This window comes from Ruditapes philippinarum, unplaced genomic scaffold, assembly GCF_026571515.1.
Source record: "Ruditapes philippinarum isolate M1 unplaced genomic scaffold, ASM2657151v2 ctg16573_1_1_1_1, whole genome shotgun sequence".
In the NCBI taxonomy this organism is placed as follows: domain Eukaryota; kingdom Metazoa; phylum Mollusca; class Bivalvia; order Venerida; family Veneridae; genus Ruditapes; species Ruditapes philippinarum.
In genome coordinates this window covers 1-6656 of record NW_026855137.1, presented here as the reverse complement: position 1 = coordinate 6656, position 6656 = coordinate 1, and the positions used below count along the sequence as shown (strand labels likewise).

The 6656-nt window shown below is 32.1% G+C and overlaps 1 long non-coding RNA gene across 1 annotated transcript; it reads right to left on the bottom strand.

The window, feature by feature from the left end:
• Positions 1 to 1578: 1578 nt before the first annotated feature.
• Positions 1579 to 6285, bottom strand: LOC132742239 (uncharacterized). The gene is made up of 3 exons (XR_009627405.1): positions 5064 to 6285; positions 4641 to 4717; positions 1579 to 2386 (listed from the first exon to the last, which is right to left on the bottom strand). It is a non-coding gene; the product is annotated as an uncharacterized LOC132742239 (long non-coding RNA).
• Positions 6286 to 6656: the final 371 nt, after the last annotated feature.

The window sequence follows — 6656 nt, the reverse complement described above, 5'->3', positions numbered from 1 at the left end:
TGTAATAAAAGAAATAAAATATTGGCACTCTTAATAATGTAAACAATATTGTAATAGACAAACATTTTACTTCTCCCTCCATCTTCCCCATGTGCAATTTTTCCAGAACCCTTTATGAAAAATTCTCTGTAATTATACAATTAAGTAAATTCATAAAATGTTTCAGAAATAATTTTCAAGTGAACACATTGAGAAAGTTGTTAATGAAAATAAGAACTAATTCCTGATGAAAAAATAACACCTTATATAATCTAGTTGTTTCAGTATGAGTATATTAACAATTATGTTTTGATTCAAGAATTAAGTTTGCATATCTAAAACAGACTTGTGCATTATAAATACAAGAAGAATAATGGTTATTTTCTATTTGTGATATTTAAAGATATCCTTTAGAGAAAGCTGGTTTATAACAAAAAACACACTTTTTACTATATAACTATGAGTCTCCTATTTAAAAGTAGTTTGTCTGTCAATCACGGGGAAAATGCTTGGATGGTTTGAATGCATCTATCTATACAACAGACTTATTAACACACAACAGTCTTTTCAATGCAATGTAAAGCCCCAATCCCCTGTACAATATCATATGGAAATTCCCCAGTACAATATCATATTGAAATTCCCCAGTACATTATATTGAAATTCCCCAGTACAATATCATATTGAAATTCCCCAGTACAATATTATATTGAAATTCCTCAGCACAATATTATATTAAAATTCCCCTGTACAATATTATATTAAAATTCCCCAGTACAATATTATATTGAAATTCCTCAGCACAATATTTTATTGAAATTCCCCTGTACAATATTATATTAAAATTCCCCTGTACAATATTATATTGAAATTCCCGAGTAAAGTATTATAATTTCACTGTACAATATTATTTTGAAATATCACTGTACAATATCATATTGAAATTCCCCCATACAATATTATATTCTAATTCCCCAGAATAATATCATATTGAAATTCCACTGTACAATATTCTATTGAAATTTCCCTGTACAATATTACCGGTATGTTGAAATTCCCCTGTACAATATTATATTGAAATTCCCCTGTACAATTTTCTATTGAAATTTCCCTGTACAATTTTCTATTGAAATTCTACTGTAAAATATTATATTGAAATTCCCTAGTACAATATTATATTGAAATTCCTTTGTACAATATCATATTGTAATTCCCATGTACAATATTTTTTTGAAATTCCCCTGTAAAAAATTAGAGTACAATATCATTTTTAAATTCCCCAGTACAATATTATATTGAAATATCACTGTACAATATTATATTGAAATTCCTCTGTACAATTTTATACTTAAATTCCCCTGTACAATATTATATTGAAATATCACTGTACAATATTATATTGAAATATCTGATTCATCACAATTTCTTCAGAAGAACGAGTTATCGAGAATATTGGAGAAACATTTTTTCAGAATTTACTTTTCAGTAATAAAATTCAAATTTACTTTACAAGACCAACTGAAACTTAGAATGACAGGAGTTTGGACACTTAACCTTCTCATGGAACACATTAGTTATCTAATAATAAACATGCCCAGCCACAAATAGAGCACAATTCAAGTATATTATAAGTATATTTGAAGCTCTATGGTGAAGTATATAAGAAGCTTGGTTGCAGTCCCTGCTTCATATGTGCTTTCATCTATTTGATGGAAATGCTAATGGCCAACACATAGGTGAAGCTCCTTTGAAGCGCGTTCGAATTATGCTAATTAGGCTTCAACCGTACTTCTTTAAAGTATCTTTGGAGTACCCCTTGAGAAGTACATTTGAAGCTTGCATATTAAGGGAATTCAGTGTAATTATGCAGCACACTTGAAGCCCATAAAGAAGTACAGATGAAGTCTCAGTTAAGAAGCATACCTGAAGCTTCTCTTTGAAGCACACATGAAGCATATTGATGAAGTACAAATTAAGTCCCAGTGAAAAAAGTACTATTGAAGCCCCACTACAAAACTTAAAAGCTCCAAAATCAGTAAACATTTTTAGATTTCTCTTGAATCTTTTAACTTAATGGATTAATTACAATTAAGGTTTTACAGACATCAGGAAATCACAAAATCTCACCTGAGCACTTTTTGTTCACGTGAGCATTACAGTATCAACTTTCAACTGATAAACAATAATAATTCATTAAATGTTACATCAAGGAAATTTATTCAGTCATTTCACCCACATTAACAAATACGGTTCCATGCATAAAGGTATATCACTATAATACATCTTATGAGCGTAACATCTATTAAATTTCAATTTATACATGTCCTTCACTTTCAGTCTTTTCCAAACAGATTCACTGGCACAATCCTGGTTTGATTTTATATGATGGGAATACCTCTTCTGCATCCTGTAAAAAAAATATTTTAAAATGATTTTTTATTATGTATAAATGCACATATGTTCTAGATTGGTAATCATGCAGCTTTAAAAAAACATAACATTAATACAAAATATCTGCAAAATAAGTTTGAAAATATATTAAAACAAGATATGTTTGTAAAACATGTATGCCCCCTATCAGCAGCCAATTAGTCATGTGATAAGGTTATTATGCATGACTTCTGACCCAGTGATCAAACAATTAATAAGGGTTATCAAGTATCTACTGGTCATGACCTTAACCTTTGACCCCTTGACCCAAAACTCAACAGGGGTCATCTGCTGGTCACGACCAATCATCATACAAAGTTTGAAGTTCCTAGGCCTAAGCGTTTTTAGTTAATTGATCGGGAACCTTTTTAACATACAAGGTCAATGTGACCTTGACCTTTGACCCCTTGACCCCAAAATCAATAGGTCATCTGCTGGTCATGACCAATCACCATACCATGTTTGAAGTTCCTAGGCCAAAATGTTCTTAAGTTATTGATTTGAAAGCATTTTTACCTACAAGTTCAATGTGACCTTGCCCTTTGACCCCTTAACCCCAATATCAATAGGGGTCATCTACTGGTCATGACCAATCACCATACCAAGTTTGAAGTTCCTAGGCCTAAGGGTTCTTAAGTTATTAATTGGAAACCATTTTTACCTAAGAGGTAAATGTGACCTTGACCTTTGACCCCTTGACCCCAAAATCAATAGGGGTCATCTACTGATCATGACCAATCACCATATCAAGTTTGAAGTCCTAGGCCTAAGGGTTCTTTCGTTATTGATCGGAAACCGATTTTACCTCCAAAGTCAATGTGACCTTGACCTTTGACCCTTTAACCCCAAAATCAATAGGGGTCTTCTGCTGGTCATGACCAATCACCATACCAAGTTTGAAATTCCTAGGCCAAAGGGTTCTTTCGTTATTGATCGGAAATCGTTTTTACCTACAAGGTCAATGTGACCTTGACCTTTGACCCCTTGACCCCAAAATCAATAGGGGTCATCTACTGATCATGACCAAACACCATACCAAGTTTGAAGTTCCTAGGCCTAAGGGTTCTTTTGTTATTGATCAGAAACCGTTTTTACCCAAGAGGTCAATGTGACCTTGACCTTTGACCCCTTGACCCAAAAATCAATAGGGGTCATCTACTGATCATGACCAATCACCATACCAAGTTTGAAGTTCCTAGGCCTTACAGTTCTTTAGTTATTGATCAGAAACCGTTATTGCTTACAAGGTCAATGTGACCTTGACCTTTGACCCCTAGACCCCAAAATCAATAGGGGTCATCTACTGATCATGACCAATCACCATACCAAGTTTGAAGTTCCTAGGCCTTAAAGTTCTTTAGTTATTGATTGGAAACCGTTTTTGCTTACAAGGTAAATGTGACCTTGACCTTTGACCCCTTGACCCTAAAATCAATAGGGATCATCTACTGATCATGACCAATCACCATACCAAGTTTGAAGTTCCTAGCCTTAAGGTTCTTTAGTTATTGATCCGAAACCGTTTTTGCTTACAAGGTCAATGTGACCTTGACCTTTGACCCCTTGACCCCAAAATCAATAGGGGTCATCTACTGGTCATGACCAATCACCATACCAAGTTTGAAGTTCCTAGGCCTTAAGGTTCTTTAGTTATTGATCGGAAACCGTTTTTGCTTACAAGGTCAATGTGACCTTGACCTTTGACCCCTTGACCCCAAAATCGATAGGGGTCATCTACTGGTCATGACCAATCACCATACCAAGTTTGAAGATCCTAGGCCTAAGGGTTCTTTAGTTATCACTCGGAAACCATTTGGTCTACGGACCGACGGACCGACGGACCGACAAGTGCAAAGCAATATACCCCCTTTTCTTCGAAATGGGGGCATAATTAAATTTTTTCAACTTAAGCAAGCACAAAAATTGCCAGGAAAACAACTCACAGTGTATGTTGTTACTTTTGGGGTCATAATCATCTTAGGACATATAATGTCTTTGTAGCCCAGTCAGATAATGAGTGGCAATGCTTAATTATTCACTTACTTAATGGTTAAATATTCATTCTTTGATATAACTGTAACATCAAATTCTTTAAATGCCAGTGAAAGCTTTAGGTGCATAAAGCAATAGACATTAAACATGATAAAATCAACTAGGTATCTTATATTTGTAAGTAAATCTAAATTTATTCAAGTCATAATAAGCATATTTGTATAAAGCAAACTAATTACCAAGTAAGTTCTGTATTCTTTTGTATCCTTTTCCTCTTTCATTTTCAAACTTCTCACTGAATTTTGGAGAATTTGGTCTAGAAAATAGATATACACATTTATATAATTATTATAATACAATATACATGTATAAAGGTAATCTTATTAAATGTTAAGTCAGTCATATGTTCTTTTTTATATGGAATGCATTTAGATATAAATATACAAAAGGAAAAGGACATAATTTTCAAATTTCCTGCTATACAATTGTATCATACAATACAAGACTATAAAAATTTAAATATTTGAATCTGATCTTATCATTTTAGAGCTTATAACTTGATATTTTTTAAGGATAACCAAATCTAAAAAAAGTTCATTTTGCATTTAGTTAATTTTATTGTATATTGAATTTCAAATATTAATATAGTTCAAATTACTTACCATAAATGTATTCCATAGAATTGGTTATCAATTTGCCTCCATTTTTAACTGCTAAGGAACTTTAAGTACACATTTGATGTCCCATTATACATGTTAATTTAGTTTCAGAAAATTGTTGTAAACCTGTATTAGTTGGAATCATTTCAACTAAATAACAATAACCACATTTAACTTTATACTAGCTCAGATGCACTCATAATAACATATCTTAAAACTTGTAAGCAGATCCAGACATTCATACACTTCTGTATAAATTGCCAGGATGAAGATTTGTTCTGGGTATTAGGTTACATGTAGCTAGAGTATTGTAACCTCACTATTCTCATGTATCAGATAGGTCAGCTTAACATGGGGTATTTTGAAAACTGTTGGAAGGGGTCATAATTTCCACTTGAGGGATCACAGATGTTTGTGATAAGAATATTTGTGTGGAAGAAAACAGTGGTAGATTTAGGGAAGGGTGCATAATTTAAGTCTTTGAGCATCTTTGAACTATGTAAGAAAAATATTTTTTTTAATTCTTCTTTTTTATGTTAAGCAGATACTGATGATACCTGTTAATTACAATATATTTAGATGATTCATGTGCAATAATAATTTTTAGAAAGTATTTTTTAATGTCAAAACTGGCTCTGAATTGGTATAATAGACTTCATAATGAATCATATATTTTTGATGGAATTTAATAAATATATTTTTCACCACCATGATCTGTAGAATGTTAAATCCTTATCAAACTAAAATATTGATTTTACACTTATTTACAGTTTTTTTATACATGCATTTTCATTGACTTTATGAATTAATTTCCAAGCTGATAATCATATCAGAGAACTACAAAAATACAAGTTTTAAAAGCATTTTTGAAGCCCCCTCAAAACAAGTCCTACATTGCTAAGTTTCAAAAGCACAACTTAAGTATACATTTTGTATCAAAATAACTTTCAAACAAACAGTCAAAGTCTGAGAAGTAGCAAATAAGTCTCTAGTACAAAATACTATCAAAATGAAGCACTTAAAAAGCCCTGGTACTTCACCTGAAGTACACATTCACAAATTCAGAAGCTCATTAGAAGCTGGATGGGGCTTCAGATGAAGTACAGCTGCAGTTGAAGCAAGTACACTTGAAGTCCCTAGTACTTCAGCTGAAGCACAGGTGCTAGTTATAAAAGTTCTATTAAAGTCCAGAAAAAGCATATTAAAAGTAGGGGACTCTTGTGAAGTGGGGGCTGCTTTTGTGGCTGGGTGATTACATATGAAAATGATGCCAAACAAGTATGTGCAATGCACAATGAGACTTATAAAAGCCAATATCATAAATATATATAGCAAGTTTAAAGCACTTGTAAGGAGACAAATACTTCTCAGAAACCAGTAAATCAAATTTTGGTTGCCAAGAATTTAAATTATTCAAACTGTCTAAATTCTGAACACAAAATTGAAATCATTTGAATTTATGCAGTACAAATCAAGTTAGAATGAAATTTATCTAAAATCGTTCCAAAGTAAATTGTGGTACTGCTGTACAGAAAGTTTATTTAATCATATAATTATATAAAGATAGAATAAGAAAATAATTCTTTCTAAGAATAG